At 33.6% G+C, this 27,020-nt stretch overlaps 2 protein-coding genes across 3 annotated transcripts in view; one reads left to right on the top strand and one right to left on the bottom strand.

The window, feature by feature from the left end:
* The window catches only part of LOC127857130 (WD repeat-containing and planar cell polarity effector protein fritz homolog), a 124,917-nt gene that overhangs the window by 24,400 nt on the left and 73,497 nt on the right, over positions 1–27,020 (bottom strand). The gene's annotated exons all lie outside the window — the stretch shown is intronic.
* The window catches only part of LOC127857135 (uncharacterized), a 118,719-nt gene that overhangs the window by 76,396 nt on the left and 15,303 nt on the right, over positions 1–27,020 (top strand). The gene's annotated exons all lie outside the window — the stretch shown is intronic.

Below are 27,020 nucleotides of genomic sequence, written 5' to 3'. Positions count from 1 at the left end.
GAACATAATGAATAATAAAGTTATTTGCAATATATTAAATGGGCTATGCAAAATGGCCTCGTTTGTTAAACCTAATCATTAACCTTAAAAATCACGTTAATCGCCTAGCATGATCGTAACAAATGATACAATGTTTGAATAATTTGGATGTTGTTTTCAAACTATAAACCATTACTATTCTCCAGTAATTCCCTGATGAGGCAATTCCGAGATTGTACACCCATATATTAGTTATTCCTATTATTATATGCTATATTAATCTGTCAAAATGTTTGTCTTTGAATGCTGTTAGTCATTATTAAAAGAGACGCTTGGCTTATGCAAATGTACAGTTGCATATGTACATCGTAGATGACAAACCAAGAACAGAATATGCAGTTATTAAAACCCGTTTGCGATTCTGTTACTTGAACTACACTACAAGAATCTTAGGTAGCAAACTTAGCCGATCGATCATTGTCCGTATTTTCGGCCCATTGCTGAAATTCAAAGTAGTTTTCAAGTAACAGTACTAGTTTTACTTGTCATTTGCTTGCGCCTCATGTTTTATTTGCTCTATACCACCGATCCAAATGCCAAATTTCATAAATTTTGGCGACATTTCATACTCAGTAGCGGTGGCCGCCGGACTGAATAAATCTGGAAAAAAAAAAATTTTACCAGCTCATTCAGAGTAAGGAAAGGAAAAATGACATGTTCGTTTAAGTCACTTCCAAACAGCTTAATGCTGTGTTTTTGTATTATAATTATTTTACGAAATATTAACAACACACGCCGTTAAAGATGTAATTCTAGGCTTAACTGAAAGTACATGTTTGGTGAAAAAGTCTGGAGCGGTGAAAAATTCAAACTGCGGACGCACTAAAAAATAAGCATACTGTTATTTGGCTAAAAAATCTCTTTATGTCTTTCAAATATGACGAACATCTTATATATTTGTTTTGGCAAAATAATTTAAAATTAAAAGTATATCGGATGTAAATGTTACCAGTTGGTACAGATTATAAGATAGAAATAAACCAAAGTACAAACTTAAAGAGAAAAGTACAACAGGGAGCGAAATGACAATAATGACGTGCCCTCTTTACCAATACAATGAGTAATGATCATTTGACAATTATAAAATTATAAAGAGCAACATGTTGTTATAAAGGACTTATAGAGTTTTGATTTAAAAAATGTAATAGATCTTTAAAATAAAGTACTATCATGTGCATGTGCATATGCATGCACTGTATTTAAACAAGCAAAATAATACAAAAGACTAAATAGAAATGAGCCGCGCTCTGTGAAAAAGGGGATTAATGCATGTGCGTAAAATGTTGTCCCAGATTAGCCTGTGCAGTCTGCACAGGCTAATCATAGACGAAACTTAACGCCTAAACTGGTTTCTTTGGCAGGAGGAGACTTTTTTCAAAGAAAAATATCATAATAGTGGAAACTTTCGTCTTTGATTAGCCTGTGCGGATTGCACAGGCTAATATTTGAATACAATTTACGCACGTGCAGTTGGCTCCCTTTTCACAGAGCACGTCTCAAATGGAAAAATTGTTTTTTGATAATCATCTATCGGTGGTGGACAAATGACAGCGCGTTCGAAGTCTTTTCATGCGTTATTTGACCTTTCACCACTCAAAATATGCAGCTCAATGAGATACACATGCATGCAAAACATCAAGTTGCTATCTTCAATATTGCCAAATTAAACCCTTGACCTCTGACCTTGAAGGATGACATTGACCTTTCACAACTAAAAATGGGCAGCTCCATGAGATGCACACGCATGGCAAATATCAAATTGCTATCTTCAATATCGCAAAAGTTATGGCCAATGTTAAAGTTTGACGCAAACAAACAAACCAATATACAAACCAACAGACAGGGCAAAAACAATATGTCCCCCAGTATAGACTGGGGGACATAAATAGCCATTTTTCTATATTTGAAGTACCTCCGTTTTTTAGATCAGTTATTTACATCCATTTATGAAAGCTAAGCTCATCCAAGCCCATTTTCTGACTGAAGGTTGGTGTAAAAGCTTAAAAAAATACATTTCACAGGAAGACTGTGTAAATAACATTGTCATTTACCAATTAAGGACACCAATTACTCTTTGTCATTACTGCAAAAGCATCTTTTTCTAGTATTTTAGACTATTCCCGACAAAAGCAGACTGTTTTCACTCAACTGTATTGCCAAAAATACTGTCTTTCTTCATATCAAACACTTAACCCAAAGTGCACACTTTACTCCTATTTAACTGAGAATTCATGCTTTCAGAGTTCTGAAAGAGAAACACTTTCAATGTCTCCTGGAACCTTTTGGACACCTTTCAAACCTTTTTAAACACTCTGCTCATGCTTATATATATCTTACTTGCACAGCAGATACCGTTTCGAACATGTCTGGACCTAACTATTTCAGCATCATTAAAATACACGCCAGATTGGCGGCCAAGACCCCAAGCTATTTCAGCATTATTTAAATCCAAGCCAGTTTGGTGGTCAAGACCCCGAGCTATTTCAGCATAATTAAAATAATATATAATTAATAATTATCTGTAAAGTGTTTGTTCTGTCGAGAAAAACACGTTCAATTCTTATATTATTGATGAAGCGCAAGTGGCGTCGTGCGGCGGCCATTTTTGTAAACGCGCTTAGAACGTTACGTCGTGATTGTATTACGTAAGTCTAAACATTGTAGACTTAGCATTTGAGACTTTCGTTACTGAGTCTGAGTCTAAAACTTACCATTTTATGTTTCGTGAATTAAGTTTTGAAAGCCTCAGTCTAGTCTGAGTGAGAAACTTAAGCTGAGTCTAAGATTTGAGACTTACGTACATTGGTGAATACGGCTCCAGGTTAATTATATAAATAACTTTAATTGAATTGGATTTGACAAGTACAATCTTCCAGTGAATCATATTTAGGATATTTGTAGCAAAACTTAATCTGCAGGTTCTGAATTAAAGATGAACGAGCAAATTACTTGGCCAAAAACACATCAAATGAAATAAATTTTAGTATTTAACAGCATATTACGTTAAAAACATTCTGTATTATGTTCTGTAAAACAACATTAAAAACGATCATAGTATTTGGCAACCAAAAATGTTTTACCAGATAATTTATTCCCTTTCTTTATGTAGTTAAAATTACAACATATCTTACAAAACTGTCATAAATATGAAAATTTGCCACATATGATGATAATGTAAAAAGTGTACGTTTCAGTTATAGAAAATTATATGTGTGAAATGCACGGATTGCCGCACGACAGGCGTCGGGACAAATACATTATGTTAAAGCTACTCTAAACTATGAATTACACCTCGAATTATTTTATACTCTTCCAATATTGTTTCTTTGATTATATTCTTTTTAAACGTAAGTATTTAACTCGAAATGTTTTTAAAGAAAACATGTACAGCATGATTAGAAAATTTTAACATTATATACAGGACATATTATAACGTAATATAGACTTACAAATAAATATTGATATTTGTTTAGCTTTTGAAATTAAAGTGACATAATACTGCAAACACAGTAATTTTTTTTTCATAAGTAAGTTATTTATTTAATTGAATATTAGTTCTTACATGACGATATGATTAGCCCAACAGTAAAAACAACAATCGATGGAGACACGTACATTTCGGAGTCTTAGATGGAATGAAGATATGCCTGTAGAACGATGTTTAAGATTTATTTATATGATAACATGATAAAAGCCACATACATTATTTTTTAACGGAATACTGATCTATTAGCACATCCGGCAATTTGTCACGCTTCATCAGACATAGTATCTATGTTTACCATGTTGTCGTAAAAACCAATCTTCTGAGACCCAATACAATTAAAATTTTATGAAAATATCTTTCTTCAAAAGATAAGGCTCGTTGCCCTTCACAACTCAATTCGTATTCATTGATCAGATATTATATCTATCAAAGCAATCATGCCTTGCAGTACCACGTGCTAAAGTGTAAAATGTGTTATTAATCGGCGAAAGCAAGTTGTAGCTGCTCGACAAAAAAGGAAAACTGTTGAAGGTCGTTTTCCTTTACAGACGTTGTTAGACAAACGCATACGTATGAAGTTAACTGCATTTTTAACACAACACTTTTTCATGTGTTATTATATAAAAAAAACTACTACAAGAGAATTATTCGTGGTCTTTACGCGACCCAATAAACAACACGAAAAGAGGTCAATAGGTTTTCTGTGTATATATTTTAGTAAAAAACAATCTTGATTCTATTTAAGTGGCAAAATTTACAAGTTCTACATGTACTTATAGCGGCATAATCATAAAAAGAACATTTAATATTAATGCCATAATCACAGTCTGTTTCAGTTACAAACTGATTCGTTAAGATAAAAACTCGCTAATTGCCAATCATAGGTAGGCTATGTTCCAAACGAATAATTTGCTGTGTAAAAACCTTCGACAATTAGATAATTCCCTCAGATACTTCCCTGATTAGATATCTGAACATTCCAGTGTGTTAACTACTTAAGATTTTCTTTTATCGTTGACTTTTGAATATTTGTGTCTTGTTCTGATAAAACTGGGCATAATACATGTGCGTAAGGTGTCGTCCCAGATTAGCCTGTGCAGTCCGTACAGGCTAATCAGGGACGACACTTTCCGCTTTAATGGCATTTTTCGTTTAAAGAAAGTCCCTTTTTACCGAAAATCTAGTTTAAGCGAAAGTGTCGTCTCTGATTAGCCTGTGCGGACTGCACAGGCTAATCTGGGACGACACTTTACGCACATGAATTAAGCCCAGTTTTCTCAGAACAAGACACATTGATTAAAGTCTCTGTTCATCTCTCTCTGAACACCGATAATTCTACAAGAAATTGAGTCGTGTTCTGAAAAAACTGAGCATAATGCATGTGCGTAAAGTGTCGTCCCAGATTAGCCTGTGCAGTCCGCACAGGCTAATCAGGAACGACACTTTACGCCTAAATTGGATTTTTGCTAAGAAGAGACTTCATTTAAAACAAAAATGTCATATAAGAGGAAAGTGTCGTCCCTGATTAGCCTGTGCGGACTGCACAGGCTAATCTGGGACGATACTTTACGCACATGCATTATGCCAAGTTTTCTCAGAACACGACTCAATTGATCAGCAGTTCGACGGAAAACCTTGAAGCATTCGAGCGAAATAAAAATAATTTGATTCCTATTTCAAAATATTTACAGACGTGCCGAATTCGAAAAATAACAAATACGTTTTTGTCCATATTATTTGAACATATTATTTATGTAAGCTGTAGTAACTGGGGTTATATCATCAACAAGCTTAGGCAACAACCTTAGCAGACCGACCAAAGCCATTATCTACTGTCAGTTTAATAAAATCACAAGAGTTTTTAAGGACGTGTTGTTTTGTGTGCGCTGCATGTGTTTTTTTACGTGATCTATACCATCAACCTACTGGCTAATTGCCGTACATTGAAACCATTCGGGCGACGTTTCATAGCAAGCAACAATGGCCGCTCAAAGAAATAAATCTGCAAAAATATTTTTAACCGACTGATTTTAAGAAACTAGAAAATGGCATTTTCGTTTAGTTTAAGACACGAGATTAATGCTTCCATTTTGTATCATTAACCTTTTAACAAAAAATCAGTACATAACGTAAAACACGCATGCTCAACCGAAATTAATAGAAAAATAGCTATTTTGTGGAAAAATCGGGTTTCGCGGCAAAATGAATATTATTATGAAACTTGGTATACACATGAAGTGCAATGTGCCTGTAATATGCACACCCTTTTTTCAAGAGAGGGCAATCGTCTGTTGAATGTTAAAAAGAAATCATCATATTGCTAGGCTAAATTGACATTAGTTTTTTATACCGATTTTATTGTTTCAGGACGTTATATATCAATGGTTGAAAACTTTTCTTATTGAATAAAAATACATACATAAAATGTTTTAATTTCTGTCACGTAATAAGTAAACAGACATAATTTATGCATAAACAATGCTAATGGTCGTGAGACTAAGTAACATAGATACGCAGTAAAAGATTAAAAACAACTTAATATCAGAGCTGGGTGTAAATGGAATGTAAATAGTGCGATCAGAATTGCCAGGATGCGCTAAGTGTTAAATGTATCCGAGGACAGTGGTTTAAATGTTCTTCCACTTTAGTTCACAAGTTTCAAATTAAGTTTATATTATTTTGGCGTCAAGAGAAGGGTCTCCTATGTTATGATAGTGAGCAATAAATAGTATTAACACGGTATTTTATTAAGTATTGGTACTTATAAAATCCGGCTAGAAAACTGTGTTTAAAATCACAAATATAAAATTGTCGGATAAATACTTTGTCTGGAATAAACAATTTGCAAGTGCCGGATACGAGCTATGTTTTCAGAATAACTATATAGTTTCCGGTTACGTGCTAGATTAATAATTAAAATAAACTGTGTCCGGATACGTGTTGTTTTTAACAATAAAAATATGTAGTTGTCGGATACCAACTATGTTAATATGAAAAAGCAGAACAAATATTGTATTAAATTAAGCATTTTACAGCTCAGCGTGATAACAGATTCATATTATTATACATACATGCGTATAATAATGAGTAAATAATATAAGTGTTCCGCGGTCGGAGACATATGCCCCCGCCCAAACAGAGCTTTGAACTAGTGACCCCAATGTCAAAAGGGGTCATCTACTGTCCAAGGCCAATGCGCATGTGAAGAATCAAGCCAATCGGTCAATTCGTTGATGAGTTATTGATCGGAAACAATTTTCACACTAATTGTGACAGTGACTTTGACCTTTGGCCTAGTTACCCCAATTTCGATAGGGGTCATCTACTGTGCAAGACCAATGTGCATGGGAAGTATCAAGCCAATCGGTCGATTTGTTGACGATATATTGATCAGAAACGCTTTTCCCACTTATTGTGTCAGTGACATTGGCCTTTGACCTTGTGACCCCAATTTCATGATGTCATCTACTGTCCAAGGCTAATGCACATGTGAAGTATATAGCCAATCGGTCAATTGGTTTGATGAGTTATTGATCGGAAACGATTTTCTCACTTAAGGTGATAGTGACCTTGACCAAGTGACCTCAATTTCGATATGGGTCATCTTCTGTCCAAGGCAGATGCACATTTGAAGTATAAAGCCAATCGATCAATTCGTTGACGAGTTATTGATCGGAAACGATTTTCACACTTAGTGTGATAGTGACCTTGACGTTTGACCTAGTGATCCCAATTTCAAAAAGGGTCATCTATTGTCCAAGGCCAATACACATGTGTAGTATCAAGCCAATCGGTCAATTCGTTGACGAGTTATTGACCGGAAACGATTTTCTTACTAAGTTTGATAGTGACCGTGACCTTTGACCTAGTTACCCCAAATTCGAAAGGGGTCATCTTCCGTCCTAGGCCAATGCACATATGAAGTATCAAGCCAATCGGTCAATTTGTTGACGAGTTATTTATCGGAAAGTTTTTCACACTTAGTGTGATAGTGACCTTGACCTTTGACCTAGTGATCCCAATTTCATTAGGGGTCATCTATTGTCCAAGGCCAATGCACATGTGAAGTGTCAATCATATTGATCCAATTGCTTGACGAGTTATTGATCGGAAACGAACTGGTCTACCGACATTCAGACTGGTCTACCGACAAGACCGACCGACATCCAGCAAAACAATATACCCCTTCTTCTTCGAAAAGGGGCATAATTATACTGAGAGAGCATGTACATAACATGATATTCATATAATATACTACAAAGTCTATTAATAATGGATCTTATTACATGCCGGTATGGGTAAAATGTATCAGCTTGTGTGCGTGCGTGCGCGTGTGTGTGCGCGTGCGCTTGTGCGTTTGTGTGTGCATGCGTGTGTGTGCGCGTGTGCGTGTGTGCGCGCTTGCGTGCGTGCTTGCGTGTTTGCGTGCGTGCGTGCGTGCGTGTGTGTGTGTGTTTAAATATTTACTTTTTAAAATTATGAATATGGCCATTTAACTCCCCCGAATTGGAACAAAAAGCTGATGTTCTTATAATTTTCGTTAAGATGGTGCTCGCGAAGAATCCACCAAGTTCTCGTGGGGCAAGCCCTTAAAACTTCGGAAACGTGTGGTACCCAGGGTGGTGTAACGAAGCGATGACATTACGGGACGTTTTTGTTTTAGTACATGTGTGCATTGGTGTTTTTTTTTACATTGTTTGCCTTCCTTATGCCCAATGCTCGTATGTTTACCTCGTTGACTTGTTAATGCATGTGTTTGATTCTGTTTCAAGAATTATATATCAAGTATTTGTCTACATTAAAAACAATATATTAATGAAATGAGTACTATTTAATTATGTGTGTACATGCAATTGTTTTCTTCGTTTGTTTTTGCTTTTACTTATTAAATAAACATATTTTCTGCTTCGCGAAAAACATGTTTATGTTAGTATGCTGGCTTACAAAAGTTTTAAACGTATGGAAAACAAAAGAAAGTCGTTCTACATCTATCAGGAAAATGTACGAAAAAGGAACTTCAAGAAAAATACACATCAGCAACTCTTCGGTTTGAACAAGGCATAACCACGCTTTGACAACGAGAGATAGCTGTTTTGTCTGTACAAATTAAAAACCAGCTATAGATGACAATTACAAGCAAATTTAGCATCGCTTACAGTAAGTACACCAACGTTATGACCATTCCACTTATCCACCCAAACGACTAGTTTCAAGTCGATTAATAAAACGAACATACAATTACGGTGGAAATCGTAGTATTGTACACATTTTGATTGTAAATGCAAGTATTTGAAATTTCTTAAATAACTTTAGATCCCTTATTATTGTCTGAGTTGTTAAAGAGACCCATACAAACAAAATATGTATAGGGCCATGGTTGATTTGATTGTACGTTCGTTTTTGTTGTGATCGCAGCTTTAACGAAATACGAAGAATAAAAACCAGAAAATGTTCGCAACCCGGCATGTTCAACGATTAACATAAAAAATGTTTGATATAAACAATTATTGTATTGAATTCAGCTTTAACACCAAAATAGGCGTTTTGAGGTTAAATTTTATTTACACTTATATGTAACTTATTTTATACATCTTTTAAGTGTTTATCGCTTGTTAAAGATGAAATATGTAACATGTTAATTTCCTAATAATATTGTCATTCTTCGAAGACAGATTGTCGTAAAAATCTGTTTTTGTCGCTCCAGATGAGTACCAAGAATATTATCACGATATTGATCACAATAAACATATGCGTGGTATTCGAAATCAATTAGTTCGATGTCACCATTTGAACAATGTGTACATAATCGTGATTCAAATAGTAAGTTTAAATGTCTACAAAGTTCAACCTTTAGTATACCACCGCGAAATTTTGCAAAAGCAATTTTAAATTTTGTTTGGATATTCAGGGAGATATATCTCTCGAAATCTAGATGCGTGTAAAAGCATTTACAATGATAATATCGCCATGAATTTTGTATTGAGTCGTTCCAATTTTGTGTGAACAGATTCTATCCTTTATCTTATAGCCCCAATCTTGGGAAGCATAACACAATATTGGTGTTATCTTCGCGTCGAATATTTGAAACCTATGCATTGAGGTAAAGTAACCATATGATTGTTGATAGGCATATATTGACAATAAAGCTTTCTGTGCTTGCATGGCTAACATTTTCAGAGCTACTGACCATGATAAGGAAGGGGTAAACATGAGCCCCACGTTATTGTATATAGATGTTGTTTTAACTTATTGTCCTCTAAAATACCAACGTTCGCAAAAAAAAATAAGACACCACCTTTACGAAACACGTTGATTTGATTTTATTAAAATTGACAACCATTCTCGGACAGTACTTTTGCAATATGTGGCTATTACATTTAATTGTTGTTGTAATGTTTGATCAGTATCTTCAAATTATGCCATATCATCTGCAGTCATGTAACATAATCAGGTTTTGTGTTATTTATAAAAATACCAGATCAACATTTTTCTTTTAAAAGGGAAGATAATTCATAAATAAATAAATTGAAATAGTTGAACTAGTTTTGTTTACATGTCCGGTACCAATGTTGCAGGGGAAAACTCTGTTATATATGAATAAGAAGACATCCCCCTTACTGAGAAATTAATCTTTACACACGACTGTAAGTTGTTATACATTGATTTCAAAAGATTTAAATGCGATTTCATAGAAATGATCATTGTGTGGTCTTTCTTTAATGTCGCTTAAATCGATCCTGTCCTCGCCATATGTTGTATATATTTTTTGCACAAATTGAGTTAGTTTTTCCTAAGCTTTTTTCAAGAGTTATCTTTTTTATATTTGTCATACAACAACTTTCATAATAAAAATCATTCTGAAAGCTATTGCTTTAATGGTAATATAGGGACACATTACTGATAATACATAAGCAATTAAGTTCCTTTCAAAAGTTATTTCTTATGTATATGCAGCGGAGCGCAACAGTTCGCATCGTGGTTCTATTGGCACAGTCTGTTTGAGATACTGTTTCTTCTTGACATATAATTTAATAATTTAGATGTCTTTTAAAATGTGTTAACCGTTGCGTTCCGCAACTATGCCCTGATAATACATCAGTCCATTCATGATTGGTAACTATATCAGTTAATCATTTTATTATCGTCTTAAATGGTATTTAGTTCTGTCTTGGGACACCGATGATGTCACAGCAGCATCGATCGTTGTTTGAAGGAAAACGGAGCGTGCTGGTGAAAAACAAACCTTATGACCAATGTATGACTGCCAAACATATTAAAGCTTTGTATTTGGCAAATAATGTATTTATAACATTACCTTTTTTGTTTTTGAATTGTGTTATTGATTGTTATAAAACTATTGTTGAAATTTTGACCCAATTAAGAGGACAGTGTGGCCCTGATATATTGCAGTCTAACATTTTGGCGGCGATGATGCCGTTATCAACAGTGATTTCTGTGAATACAAAAAAGAAATAAAGCGAACAATGCAAAATAAGAAGCCATTTTTCTTTCGATTAACTGGATTCAAATCCTTGTTTTATTATGTTTCATATATATCATTCGTTTTAGTTTAATCAATACTAATATAATCACCACTTAAAGAAACGTTCAGAATTAATAAGTTTAATTTTGAGTTAAAAGGTAGCTTGCAAAAAATACATTTGCCTATATACGGAACATGCCATGAGGATGTCATAACAGGCGATTCAGTACAATACTTGTCCTGATACTAATTTGTCTTTCAGATAATATTAAAACGTTCACAGCATTAATTTGTTATTGTCTTTGATGACAAAAATAAATAGAAATACTAAACGTTAAAACATCCGATCAGGTTTTCACACCGTAAAGGATTGTTTCAAATCTACCATGTTTCTTATTTCAACCAATCAGCTGCTCCGACGGACGTGTAATGCGCAATTCCTGAGGTCAACCTTCATTTATTTCAAGACAAGCCTTATCAATAACGTTTAGTGTGGAGTAATACACATAGGTATTTAGGACCATACATTATTAACATCGCATAATCAACCACTGTGAAACTAGTCATGAATAAAAAACATATACCAGATTTCTAAGATTGTCATGCTATTGACAACAGTCCTCTTTGGTAGCTGAAGTATCAGTTTGATAGATTCTATATACTTTTGAAGCAACGAAGAGCGCGAAGCCGTGTGTCCATGCGCGTTTTCTACACATGGAATGTATTGTGTACGTAAATTCAAGCGTAATTGATATTTTTAAAAATGTGCATACCAATGTATGCGCACTTTGCAGAATAACTTTTTATGGATTAACAATAGATACAAATAAATGAGAATCATGTTAAATAAGTTTCATAAAAACTTAAAATTTGTATAATATTACTAGTATTATTAAGTGAAAAAACGTTAAGTCTAAAGCGATGCCTATTTGGCGTTTGAAATTTATTTTCTGACAAAATAAATAATATAATAACGCGTAATTTTCCGTATTTAAGACGTATTACCATACTGACAATGAAGGAGATAATTGTTACCACAATGTTCTGTATGGCGCTCATCGCGGCCGACCAAACAAAAGTACGGTATTCCATTCACCGAACAACTGGGTCTGAAAGTGTAACCAGCACCTGCCTAAATCAGTGCGCCGCTACGTTCTCCAGTTTTGAGGCGACAGGTGTTCGTGTGTCTGGAAGTCAGTGCCTGTGTGAAGCACTAAACGTCGAGTGGGCGTTGTCTTTGCCGTTGCAAATGAGTCCCGGATATGTGTACATGGTAAAACAGGAGAACATGCAGACATATACGCAATTGGTACGTATACAATGTTTGTGTTTGTGATAGATATTGTGTGTTCCCGAGGTTCAGAGGATAACAAGCAAATGCTAGAAACACGATTTAAGAGTTATTGATAGTTTAATTTCCTGCTCAGATGCCGGTAGGTTGCAAACATTTTTGTATTTGGTACGGTATAAAGCCCCGACTGTACATGACAAACATGATTGTAAATGTGATTTCCTAAAACAAAATCTACGTGAAACGCTAACACAAAGTATTATGTTTTAATAAACAACACAAACACATCAAAAACGTATTAGTGTACATAACTTGCTTGCAAAGTTTATTATTAACTACCAAACACTGTGGTAAAACGGCAAATTTAAAGAATTGTAAATACGTGTGGCAACTAATGTAACATACTTTGCTTTAGACCATAGACTCTGGTTGGCGTAAGAAGACTCTTCAGATGATATTGTCTGGTACTAAACTGAACTTGTTTGGCTTCGCTCCAATCACAACGGTGGCAGGGTAACCTTTTAGTACATGCACCCCGTTCACTGTATTTAAATGTCCATCTGTACCACCTGACACATTTGGGTATTAAATCGATAATAACCTGTTGGGCCACGCTCTTGAAAAAACAGCGCTTAATGCATGTGCGTAAAGTAATGTCACAGATTAGCCAGCGCACTCCACACAAGCTCGTCAGGGGCCACACTTTCCGCGTTAAGAAAATATAGCGTTTAAAATTAGTCTCTCCTTAACGTGAGTCCAGTCTCGGCGGTATATGAATTAGTATCTCAGGTTATAACCTGTCAAAAGAGTATTATTTAAAAATGAAACTTAACTGAAGGGTTTTCAAACTGGATGTAGGAATGATAAAACTAAAAGGGCATTATTAGAGGATAACGTATTTTAAAGTCACATGAATCAATATACAATATTATTATTTATTTTATGCTTTCAGGTGGTTTATAGAGAAATATCAGCGAATTAAAACTGATAATTTCACTGTTTCAAACAGTAGAAATTATCAGTGAAAATTATCGATAATTTTCACTGTTTACTGTGAAATGACGTAATTTTTTGACGAGATGACGTCATTATCCCAGCGAAATTCTTTAGTTAAACTCTTTAACGATGTATATAAAATATGAAACAATCATAAAATAAAAAGAAAATTTGTCGGATTCGGTGGAATATCGATTTTAATTCACTCGTGATCATAGAAAATATATTTTCTATGATCACTCGTGAATTAAAATCGATAATCCACCGAATCCAACAAATATCCTCTATTTAATGAAAAATGATTAAAAAGTACATTATTGCAAACTACATGTACATATATGCGCAATTACTCGACTATTCAAGCGCTACATCAGCATTTGATATAAATGATTCTATTTGGGCCGTGCTCTGTAAAAAGTGGTGGTAATGCATATGCGTAAAGTGTCGTCCCAGATTAGCCTGTGCAGTCCGCAAAGGCTAATCTGGTACGACACTTTCCGCTTTTATGATATTTTCTGTTTAAAGAAAGACTCTTCTTAGCAAAAAAAAAAGTTTACGCGGAAAAATGTCGTCCCTGATTAGCCTGTGCGGACCGCATAAGCTAATCTGGGACGACACTTTACGCATCTGCATTAAACCCCCTTTTCACAGAGCTCGGCTCATTTTATTTTAATTTGTGTTAGGGTAAACGTAGGTTTCACATTCGGACAGAACGATTATCCGTTATATCTATACATGGACTTCGAAACTCTGAAAGCAAGAATTGACGCCCTTATTAATGGAGGATGGCGTTGGAATTATGACGAGCACAAAGTACAAGCTTTTACTGGCAGCGTGATGTCACAGAATACAATCACACTAGAAGTCGATCACACAGGACTGACACACGTATATTTGATAACTATATTATTATAACGTTTTTTATGTTGGTGTTATTATATAGTTATAGTCATCATTGGCTAAAAAGGACAAAAGGAAATTTCAAAATGACACTTTTCTAAACAGCTTATCGGTTTTTTAAGGTGAGTTTACCGTAATTACGCTACGTTTTCGGTTGCGAATTTAGATGCAAAAATAATATTTAAAAAAAATACAGATATTCAAAAATTAAGAGGCAAAGTACAGAGAAACTCTAAAAATATTTCATTGACGATCGGATACGGGTATGCAATGTGTGTAGCGTCAATTGTTTCAACGAAAATAACATGTGCTTTTAAATTACAATGCCGTATAGTATACATTACTTTTATATATGTTTCACTTTAAGTTGTTGGGTGAAATCATTGTCTATTAACTGAATACATAGTTATTTGCCAAATAACGCAAATATAATCGTCCGTAGCCTGAAGGCATTCGTCTGCCAGCGCAACAAGGCAGAACTTTTAATTACATAGCATTTTAAAATAATTTGTCCGACAATTTAGTCACCAAAACTTAGAGTAATTACGGTACATTTTATTTAAGGCACTGCAATGCCGGTAAAACACATAGCTGTCTAACACAATTAAAAATATATAAAGTTTTGTCTTTGAGAAATCAGCATCTTGCGAAATAGATAAAATGATATATCTGAAGCGTTTGCAACGCTTCTCATCGATATTGTAATGTATATTGAAACTCTTGTGCGTCAAAACAGTTAGATTTGCACTAAAATTGAGAGTTCAGTGGAATTAATCTATAGTGATTAAAATTGAACCTATTTCGTATTAATATAATATTTATGCAAATGGAATATATACCTGGCAATTAATACGCATGTAATGTAATGACTATGAGAAAATATCAAATGAATGCATTATTATGTACCGATTCCAATAGGATAATATATGTGTTTACTTTATAGTTTGTGAGGACTGAGGTTTTAAGACTTAAGGCATGAATGACATTTTAGAAACAATAAAGACATTTCTCCTGAATGCAGTTAAAGACAAAAGTGTCTTTTTTTTTCGTTATTGATATTTAATGTATTTATGTACCGGTAAGTTAAACTATTTATTACAGTTAAGTAAGTTGACACTTTATATGACATTTTGTTAGTTACAAAAATATTTTTCATGTTCAATATACCAATAAATCACAAAAATAAAATGAATATAAATCAAGGGCCTATTCAATTTTAACTTATGTTATTGATCTTATTTGAAATGTGTTATTGTTTGAAGATTTTCAATGACCTGTCTACTTTTCAGATCTATTTAGATGGTGCGAAAATAATGGATTACAGACATCACCTCACGGATGTGAGGCGTTCGAACAAGTTCTGGGTGAGTTCACATCCTGATGCAAGGTTGACACGCTTGGAATTTTAGAGACTACCTTAGACAATATTTAAGAAAGAAACACTTAACATATGAGTTAAGTCATATAAACAACAAACGTTGGAAATAAGAGTAAATTGAGAAAAACATTAAATAGTACAAACTTGCAGTGATTGATGTGCACGTGTCTGTGCGTTTGATGTAAACTTAACAAATGTAAATTTATTACATATTTTTTACGATACGTAACTTCTAGTGGCTGGAGGTACTTAATAAGGAAAATAAATTGGAGAGCAGTGTAGATCGGTGATCGTTTGCTCGTACATGGGACAAAAATATCAAATTATTCTATACACCAGCGTCTAGCAACTACAAGTGTATCGTTTAACCACACCAGCGTCGATTAGGATTGCGGTCGAGGTCAATCAAATTATGATGCTATACGATTTAAATCTTGGGACATTGAAGGGTTAGCTAAAAGTTTTATCTTTCGTTCATGAATTAAAGAACTGTGAGATTATAACCTTTTTTTTTGTAAAGTTCTTTGAGCGATTGTGCTATTTATGAAATAAAGCTAAGTCATCTTCAGTTGGTGGTAGAAATCTTGGTGGCATATGTGTTTTAGTAAAATGAAACATCGGTCTTTTCGTCAAGTTCGTTGTTACTGATTTTTAATAAGGTGTTGTACTATCATTAACCACATCACCATTATGTTCATTCAAATAATTATTATATTTTCCGTGTATTCTACGCCTTAATAGATATATTCGCCTTTTATTATTTTTAAGTGTTTCATATGTTCTCTAGAAAATGGCGATTGTAATGCCCTTCGTGGTGAAGCTACATAAATTATAATACTTTCTGATAATATTAAAGAAATAGGGGATATTTGTTCATGTCAGTGTAAGATCGTTTGTTATTTCACGAGTGATCATAGAAAATATATTTTTAAAGAGTGGCGCAGCCACGAGTGAAAATATTATTTTTCTATGATCACGAGTGAAATAACAAACGATCTTACACTGACATGAACAAATTTTCTCTTTTGTGCCTTTTTTCAAGAAAGTAATTAACAGCTGTTTCCCTTTTGCTTAAAAGTTACCTTTTCTCGGAGTTTCTCCCGTGGCGCGCCTCAATACATTTCAAAACACAAAATGACGTCATTAGTGTGACGAAATGACGTCAATATACCAGCGAAATTCTCCTGTTTAACTCTTTTACAATGTAAATAAACGGTGAAAAAGCATAAAATACAAAGAAAATTTGTTTTATTCGGTGGAATTTCGATTTTAATTCACTCGTGATCATACAAAATATGTATAAAATTATTTATGATAATCTAAAAATAGAATAAGAAGTTCCGAAAATGTGTTCTTTTCACCGGTGAAAATAACAATTTGTTCTTTTCACTGCTGTTAGTTCACTGCAGAAATGTCATATTTAATCATTAGGTATAAAATAAACATTGGAATTTAGCGGAATAGTTAACGTTGATATCGATAAGGGACGCAAATCGTTTGACAAAGTAATTAATATCACTGGTCAAATTTTAGAAACATTTTGTAAAACATGGAAAATATATATTTTTTGATTGACTGTTTGGCTGCTATGCATATACAGGACAGTTTACATGTGTAAATATTTGTATTGTTTTTGAATTAAAGGTGTGTCTGTGTCCGTATGAATTTTAATCATGTGATGTAGTATATGCATGCCATCTATCATGTATTTGTGTTGCGAAATAACATATATTGTATCGGTGTATATAAAAAAAATAGAAATGGCGATTGTGATAGAGAAAAGATTGAAGCCAGTGCGGCCTATACTATAACAAACCTTCCTGTACATAATCGTAAGACATTAATATACAAATGAATAAAGTTTCTAACGCATCAATTGTTTTATTCACATCCGACTAATGACGAACAAACATATCATGTTTACCCTTATATCTCTAACATATCTTTGTTTCGCTTAGGAATTGTTTTTTACCAATGGAAAATAAACGCGTTATATGCCGCGATAAGAATCTAACACGTTCAACTTAAATCTGGTCTATTTGATTCATATAATGATTTATTTTCATGCAATTTCATTGTATTCTGGTATTTTTGATTTACTCTGGATCTTCTGTATAGTCAGTATCTGTGTGTTATTTCTTGTTTTCGCCTCAATAGATTGTGTGTAACGAGCAAATGCATGTTTTAAATAATGCATCATGTACTGATAAGTATGCCTACTCCTCTTTATTATAAGTACGAAAAAAAATTATTTATTTCAGGAATAAAGCTTACACAAAATCTTTTAGCATGTAATAATGATGTATACACGGCGGTAACTTCAATTGTACGATACGAAATTGTCCATTATCAATGACAGTTAGTTTGCTCAGTTCAAATGGTATTGGTAAAATTCAAATAACAACATATTTTATAATAAGTGTGATAAACATTTAGAAAGTAAATGGCGTATACTACTTTTTATAATTTTAAAAGAAAAACATGAATGTAAAACTCATTACATTAGGTTATACAAAAATGTTATGAAGGGTGACTCATATCAGACATTTTCAACAGATCATTATTTGAGTGCATATGAACGTTAAAATGGCCTAGTGGTTGACAATATAGTTATCTATTGTAATTGATTTATTCCGTCCAATATATTGTATTTTCCTCGTAAAAAAAGTATAGGAGGGTCGAGGGCATCACACTCCACATCGTATAGCGTTTACAAGCAAAATATGCGTGTATCAATATTTTTTTTACATTTCAAAATCAAAAGCTTTTCCAAAATAATCTACAAACAATATGAAATAAATAATTGAAAATACAAGACTTCTAAATTCACTTATCACAACTACTCGAAAATAGCTAACAATAGTTCCGATTCGGTACTTTGACGCAACTCATTAAAAACAAGTTTATTTTATTTAGTACATGGCCATGCAAGGACAGGTACGATTTTGCTCTTTTAAGAGCGGGTCTAGTTTGGTTCATTTTACACAACACTTTGCTCAGAGCAAATAGTAAGTTTAAGGGTCAATGCATTAGCATGTTCCCGTATAAAGGAATGCATATTTAGATATTTCAAAAAATGATTACATCCAGAAAACGATTATGTTTTTAACTGATGAACATGCTTACATCTAAAAAATATACGTTCAATAATTTAACATTCAGATTAACAGTTTGCTGATGTGTCATATCTAATTTTAAATAATGAGTTTGTACCTATATGTAAATATGTATAAATTGCTGTTAATCATATATTGATGTTGCTTGTGTAATTATTATCTGTTCTGTTTATTAATCTCTCTTACTCAAATTGTAAGTGCTTATTAAAATTATATATAAACGTCGTTTAATGTTGTTGTCATGTTGCGTGTACTAAGATTAATCCACATTGGCCATTCGCCTTCTGTAAATGCTGCAAATAAACATGAATCTTCAATATTGAATCCATATTAGCTTTACATCATGTATTGGTGTTGTATTTATTATCTAATATGTGTGTTTAATAATATCGCTTAATCATGCTATAATTGCTTGTTATTATTATGTATATACGTCTATTAATGTTGTAATGATATTGCTTGTACTACAATGTCTCCTTTACCCTCTGTAAATCCTTTATCCTCTGTAAATGCTGCAATAAACATTGAATCTTCAATCTTGATTTTATATCTCAAAGAAATAACTGTGTCAAGTAATCAACAACAAAATAAAACATATGTAAGCGAATTTAGTGATATAACCATAATAATATAAGCTTTTATACGAAACAGATTAAGAAGAATATACGTAAATGGTTGTTTGCATGCATTGACATTAATAATTATTCGACTAAATCGTTTTCTGTTCTAGATTTATCAAATGCAAGAAAGCCTGTTAAGAAACCAAGTTACCCTTAACTATGGTTTAATAGTATTTGTTTTGTTTAAGTCAAAGAAGAAAAACTGTAAGAAGGCCCTGTAGATTTTACAGATTGAATCGTAATAATTAAACCCTTCAACCTTAACTAGAGCTTAAATTTGCGCAAAACAAATATTCAAAATTAAATCATATAGTGACTCTTTTTTGGCATTATGTTATGAGACTTTTTAAAGATGATTTGCTTGCATCATTACATGTAGAATTTTGAAGACATAAATGATAAGCTGCCTGTCATACTGTACTAATAATATACATGTTAAATAACATTTGCCTCATACCGGTTCATAACTCGAAACCTTTAATTTAACTCATACAACTGCATGTGTCTCAATAACATTAAGGAACAAAAGATGTATTTTTAAGCAAAACAAACACAAGTTTATTGTCCCCCTCCCCCAGACTGTTATTTTACTCTTTATATGAAAAAATACACAGAATGGGACGGAGCATGTTATTCTAGTTGTATGTATTCGAATTCAGGAGGTAGTTGAGTTTTGTTAAGAATAAGAGTACATATTATATTTAATAAAATTGGAAATAAAATTTAAACTTTAAACAGTTATTTTTCATTATGTAATATAAGATATACAGTTCTGTTGATTCAATAAAACTAATTTGTGTTAGAATTAATTTTAAGATATGGTGTCAAAAGATCTGTCGGATCAATCGCACCACTTAAATATAAATTGTGTGTGAAAAAAAACTCGTGAAGAAAGAAGTTATGTATTAACTTAATTTATTATTAATACGTCCTCTGTTATAAAGATACGTCTCTAATACTGAAAATCACTATAATAAACAGAAATAATATTGCTCTAGAACATAATGTATAATACGTTAATATTGGTTAAAAAAGAGATGAAAACAGTAAGACTTTAATCGTTGTTTATGCAAACATCAGAAAAAAAATAATAAAAACAATTAAAATGAATGTTGAACACGTCTTAAGACAATTCAGTCGAAAATGAACATGTGAAGAAATAAACGTGCCAACCAGATACTTCCATGTACACAAAACTTGTTGTAGTAACGTTTGATAATGTCCTGTGGGAAAAACGTCGCCTATGCAGGAGAAAGACGTATACAACATCAAAGGAAGAAAAGTTCGTCATACTAAACAAGTAATTAAAATCAATAATTCTACCGTATTGCCAGTACAAGTATGCATGTTTCTTCTTCTGTAGTTGGTAATTTTCTTACCAACAACAAACACTACACTACTTGTTAAAAAAATACTGCATTATATATACATATTGCTACTGGAAGTGCTTCTTTTGTCTTAGGTTACGGTGTATTGACGTTTTCATGGAAACATGAAACCTGCAGCGTTTGGGGATGTAGCGACCGACTTCTTGAAATACTAGCATATAATAATGAATGATGCTTTAATTTTGCGATTTGAAAATAAAGATAAAAAAGCTTTTTTAAAAGTCGCCCAGTATATTGGAGTTTTTTTCTGGGACAACTGTGCTTAATGCATGTGCGTAAAGTGTCGTCCCAGATTAGCATATGCAGTCCACACAAACTAATCAGAGATGACAATTTCCGCTTGTGTGATTGTTTCGTTTTAAGTAAGTCTACAAGCGAAATTTCATTTTTGCGAAAAGTGTCATCCCTGATTAGCCTGTGCGCATTGCACAGGCTAATCTGGGCTGACACTTTATACACCCATGTATTAAGCACGGTTTTCCTAGAACGACTCTCCATGTTACCAGTGAGGATTAAAAGTGCAGCTTATGTTTGGAAGTTAAGTGTTTTATTTGCTTGGATTGAAATTACTCGAGCTTCGCATTCCTGATTTAATGAGAGATCATTTTTACGACAGACGTAAACTGTAAAGTCGGTTAATGTGCTGTTAACGTGTAGAAGTCAAATATCGGGGATATACATAGATATCTGACAGAGGACATACCTCTTTAGTATTCATGCGGGACAAATAGTTGTTTATGTATTAACATATTAAAACGATTGCGTTTGAATACATACCGGTGTATTCACAATGTATGTTCCTTTTAAAGGAGTATTAAAGCGACCTTTTCACGTTTTGGTAAATTGACAAAATAAAACAAAAATTGTTTCAGATTCGCAAATTTTCGTTGTGATTATGATATTTGTGAGGAAACAGTAATACTGAACAATTACCATGCTTTAAAATATCCATTATATGCATCTTTTGACGATTTGAAACCCTGAAAATTATAAAGCGTTGCATCGCGGAACAATTATGGACTAATATGGAAAGTTCTGTTGTTGTCGTTATATTTTGTTATACAAAGAGGATTGCTAACATAAAGCATAAAATAAATCATTTATTGTATGAGTACGGTTGGCCGAGTGGTCTAAGCGATAGACGTTCACAAGGGTTCAGTGGTTCGAGTCCAGTTGAGGGTTACATTTTTTCTTTCTTTAAAAGTATTCTTGATGTTTTACTGGGGCATTTTAGATCCAATGTTTACATTTATCAATATAAAGCATTACATGACAAACTTCAATAAATGCAAAAATCTAAGCAATTATGATTAAACTTTAGCAAAATCAATGCGATCAAATCAATTTAATTACGGTTGACTTAAGTGAACCTTTAGTTGTAATTACGGCGGTTCAATTTATAAAATTAGTAAGAGATTCGAACGATATTTTGTATTTAAAATGTGCAAGGATTGCTATAAATAAACCATTATTGAATGACTTTACTATCTTAAACTTATTATCTTATAATTTATTGAAACATCGTGGAACTAATTCCATTCAACATAAATTGTGTCAACGAAACTCACGAGTGTTATAATTATTGGAGAAAAAAAATGACTGAATTGTGTCATTTTGCAAAACACTTTGATGTCAATCCAACGATCGTTTTCAAGTCAAAATTACGTTACTGTAGAAACGCACGTTGCTGTCAACCAGACTTAGGTTATAGACACCATGTCTTGTTTTCGATGTTTCTTGTGTGTGATTATACAATAACAGTGGATCGAAGTCGTGCATTGTCTTTTTCATCATCGTTTATTAAATCTTTATATTTTTTGTTACCTTATCACCATCATCAGCCACAGAACATCACCATAATCATCAACACTGTACAAAAAGTGCTAATAAAGCAATTCAGCAAAACATGAGTCAAATAAATTCAGAAATAATGAAACTCCAGTAATTTATCAGGAGATGAATTCTTTTCAACAAAAACTCGACAAGTGCCCATTTGCCTATACAAACACCTGCGCATGTCGTTTGCAAATAATAAATCGTCAATTTAGTGTGTATATTACGCTCTCATGCATTAAAAACGTGTTCTTTTAAATAAATAGAAGCAAAACTAAGCCTATCACGTCACGCCTATCACATAAACTGGCAGGCCTATGGTGATTTTAAATATGCTGCCCGGTGAGCGCAGTGGTTCGTATACGCGCTTCTCACCTAGGCGGGTTCAATCCCGATTCCCGGAAGCATATGGGTTTAGTTAATGTTCACCATACAAGACGGTTGGAGGTTTCGCCTGGTAATATTGCTCCTCCACAACACAAGATCACTCTAAACTTACAAATATCTTTCGATTAAAAAAACATATAGCTCGACATTAAAGCTATGATTTAAAATACGCAGTTACTTTCGTGAGTCTGGTAGTTCATTAGATCGGAGTGCTGAGACACACTCTGAGTCCTCATTTATGCAGTCTCAGGCACGGAAAGACATCATTAACTTCGACATACACATACGGAACTTAAAAACAAATCATGAAAAACCAACCGGAGGATACTGCAAATGCGATTTCATTTAAAAATCCCACGCTTGTTTAAACGCCCCGTTACAGATGTATGATAAAGTCGTTCGCATAAACGCACTTACATCTTGTTACGCGAATTATGAAGTCTTGCAATTTTACTCATGAATATGACGAAATATATAATATGAGGAAGCTGGCTGAGATAAGCCATCACTGCTCGGGCCAATTTAAGCCATCCTTACATCGCAGATGACGAACCAGAAAGCGGACTGAGCGTATTCGAATACCATTCGAGCCAATTGAAGCTGACCTCACATCAGGTGTGACGTACGAAAAAACGGACCAAAAGAATCCATCTCTGCTTGCGCTATTTGAAGCTTACCACACAACGGGCATGACGTAACAAAGACGACCCAAAGAATCCATCACTGCATGCGCTATTTGACGCTTACCACACAACGGGCATGACGTACGAACAAAGCGAACCAAAAGAATCCATCACTGCTTGCGCTATTTGACGCTTACCACACAACGGGCCTGACGTACGCACAAAGCGGACCAAAAGAATCCTTCACTGCTTGCGCTATTTGAAGCTTACCACACAACGGGCATGACGTATGAACAAAGCGGACCAAACGAATCCATCACTGCTTGCGCTATTTGAAGATGACCGCACATCGGGCATGCCATAAGAACAAAGCGGACCAAAAGAATCCATCACTGCTTGCGCTATTTGAAGCTGATCACACATCGGATATGACGTACGAACAAATCGGACCAAAAGAATCCATCACTGCTTGCGCTATTTGAAGATGACCGCACATCGGGCATGACGTAAGAACAAATCGGACCAAAAGAATCCATCACTGCTTGCGCTATTTGAAGCTGATCACACATCGGATATGACGTACGAACAAAGCGGACTAAAAGAATCCATCACTGCTTGCGCTATTTGAAGCTGATCACACATCTGATATGACGTACGAACAAAGCGGACCAAACGAATCCATCACTGCTTGCGCGATTTGAAGCTGATCACACATCGGATATGACGTACGAACAAAGCGGAGTGAGGGTATTCCTTATCGCTCAAGTCAGATGATTCTTACTCCTTACTCCCGTCACAGTTTAAACGTTAAATACATTAATATGGAGCTTTGTGTTATGGTAGTCTAGTGTGGTAGTTGTGTTATGACTACACGCTGTAAACTATTAAACTTATCAGTCTGCTTAAATCTTTAATCACTTTAAATTAAAAAATTAAATGTATATTTAATCATTATGTGCACAAAAAAGAATGCCTTAAGGTTCAAGAGGTGCGTGTAAATATCTAAAAAAAATAATTTAGAATAAAAACATGAAACTTCAGAAACATTTTCAGCAGACTATTTTTCTGTAATAATGTGTATCCAATTTTAATTTATAAGTAATGTACAGGTGCAATATAAGTTATAAATAAAATACCTCAATTGCGCTATAAAGCGAGTTGTAAATTGTATGATAAATAATTTTATACCAGAGCACTGCATGCTATTGTGTATGAAAAAAAAAAAGAAAACGTTCGGTGAATTAGTGTAACTTTTCAGCAAACGAATACATAACGTTCTTTTTATAATGAATTTAAACGATAAACGAGAAAAAAACTTAGTCGTTTAGTGAATATTTAGATGTTTAAATAATACAACGAATGTGTATTCTTTTAAGTATTAAGTATAAAACAGTAAATTAAACACGTGCTTTCATTAACATTTCTAATAATACATGGCAGTGTCCATTTTAATTCAGCCACACGAAACAAGGTTGACTCCAATTCGACACATTCCGTTTAATTTATGCCACAAATAATTAGACACGTAGTAATCAAGGCATGTTCGCATCTAATGAAGGAAATCTATTCACTGAATTCAATGTTGTCAAAAAATAACACAAGCGTTCTTAGTACAGTACATGTAAGACCTGTTGCTCGTTTATAGTTTTTGAGTTATTTGGACTCAAACTTACAGTCGGAGAAAAGCAATACGAGTTTTCTGAATTTTATACAACTTACAATGATATCACAAAACAAGATCGCAATTATCGTATGTATATCTGCCATGATAATTTTTTTCGCGATCGGGATGCTTATAAGACATTTTGCTATTGGCGAGAAAGAACAGCAGAGTGGCGAGCAGGCACATTTTCTGGATACGAGATGTTCAGCCCCTGTTCCTTACACGGAATCTCACGAGATCTATCGACAGAGGTAAGGCCAAATTTAATTGCTAAGCCGCGTATACATACCTAAACTAAGTATAATAGTTTCACATTCAACATGGGACAGAGGTACTTCCAATTTAATTAATAAGTGATTTGTATATACTAAAAGAATAAGCAAGAATAACCTTACTGAACAATAATTATTTGGGCATTTACAGAGCAGACAGACCATACCAATGAGGTATTCATGCAATAAACGCTAATGTGAAATGTCTTTCAAAACAGGTTACTTTTCGGGCAACGTACGAAGTACCAAAACGTCTTTTTGTAAGAGTGTTTCAATATTTCCATTTATTTCAATTACCATCGGATGTATAAAATGGATTATGTGGGCGTACAGTAAATTGAGTTTGAAACTATTGCATTTGAGGTAAAAAAAACTACTGCACTAGGTCAAAAGTAAGAAGTCTGGTTAACATTCAAGAGTTCACGTGTTTTGTCCAATATTCATGAAGCTTGGTAAAACAGTTTTTGCCCAATCGTCAAGTAACAGAACATTTATCCGATTGATATATAGGCAAACTTCGAACGAGGGTCATATGGATTTAAAACAAACAACAACAAATTGGTATCTAATTTACTCGTAGGTATAATTGACGGTGTCAATAGCCTAAAACATGTTGCCACGTTAAATATGCTGGAGCCATTGTTTGTTTATAATATTAAAATAATATTATCATATACTATGTGCGTGTATATTGTATTTACACATTTCAAGTCTATAATTATATACATCATTTTTGGAAAGGAAGTGGCATAAACTAAATTCTCGTTATTCAAAATGCAACATTATAATTGTAAACTATATGAGATATGAAGTGTACTTCAATTTGTTTGAACACTTTTAATAATGTTGTCAACAATATTTGCAGTTTTGTTTGATCTCAAAAATATATGACAATTCTTTAATACCACTTCATTTGCAAATAGCTAAATCCTCCTTTCAAACAATAATTAAATATGTTGAAATTACATTTCTCTTTCGTTTATTCATTATGATTGGGTACAGCCAGTGTGTTATGGTTCCGAAATCGAATCCAGACGTAGATATATTTTAACATTCTTAGATCAGCCTCGTTTTGGAATAAATGGAAAACACATATTCGGCACTATTAATATGATCTGTTTATACTTTCAACGGTGTTTTACTTTAAACTTACGATATTGCATGAAAAATAAATGTAAAAATAAATAAATTGTTTGATATTTACAAAAAACAATCGCACTAATATTGATTTCAATAAATAGAGTGAAAACGTATCTTTTTGTGGAAAAGGCAGTAAAACAATGATATTTCGACGAAACTGTCTAATCCAGGTATTTACCTTCGATGACCCTTGTAAATGTCCGCTGAAATAGTGATGCAATCCCGCCAATAGGCCCTTGTGTATGAATAGAATGCTGTGATTTAAGTTAAAAAATGATTTCCGATCTGGTTTGTAAAATATGGCTCTCAACTGACAGGGGTGACGCTAAAATAAGCACACACTTTATTTATCTTTTTTACTAAGTCGTGATTATAAATCACTCGTGCTAACGATTTCTTAAGTC

Source organism: Dreissena polymorpha, chromosome 14, assembly GCF_020536995.1.
Source record: "Dreissena polymorpha isolate Duluth1 chromosome 14, UMN_Dpol_1.0, whole genome shotgun sequence".
In the NCBI taxonomy this organism is placed as follows: domain Eukaryota; kingdom Metazoa; phylum Mollusca; class Bivalvia; order Myida; family Dreissenidae; genus Dreissena; species Dreissena polymorpha.
Note: the sequence above shows the minus strand (reverse complement) of the source record. Positions and strands in the feature narration are given on the sequence as shown.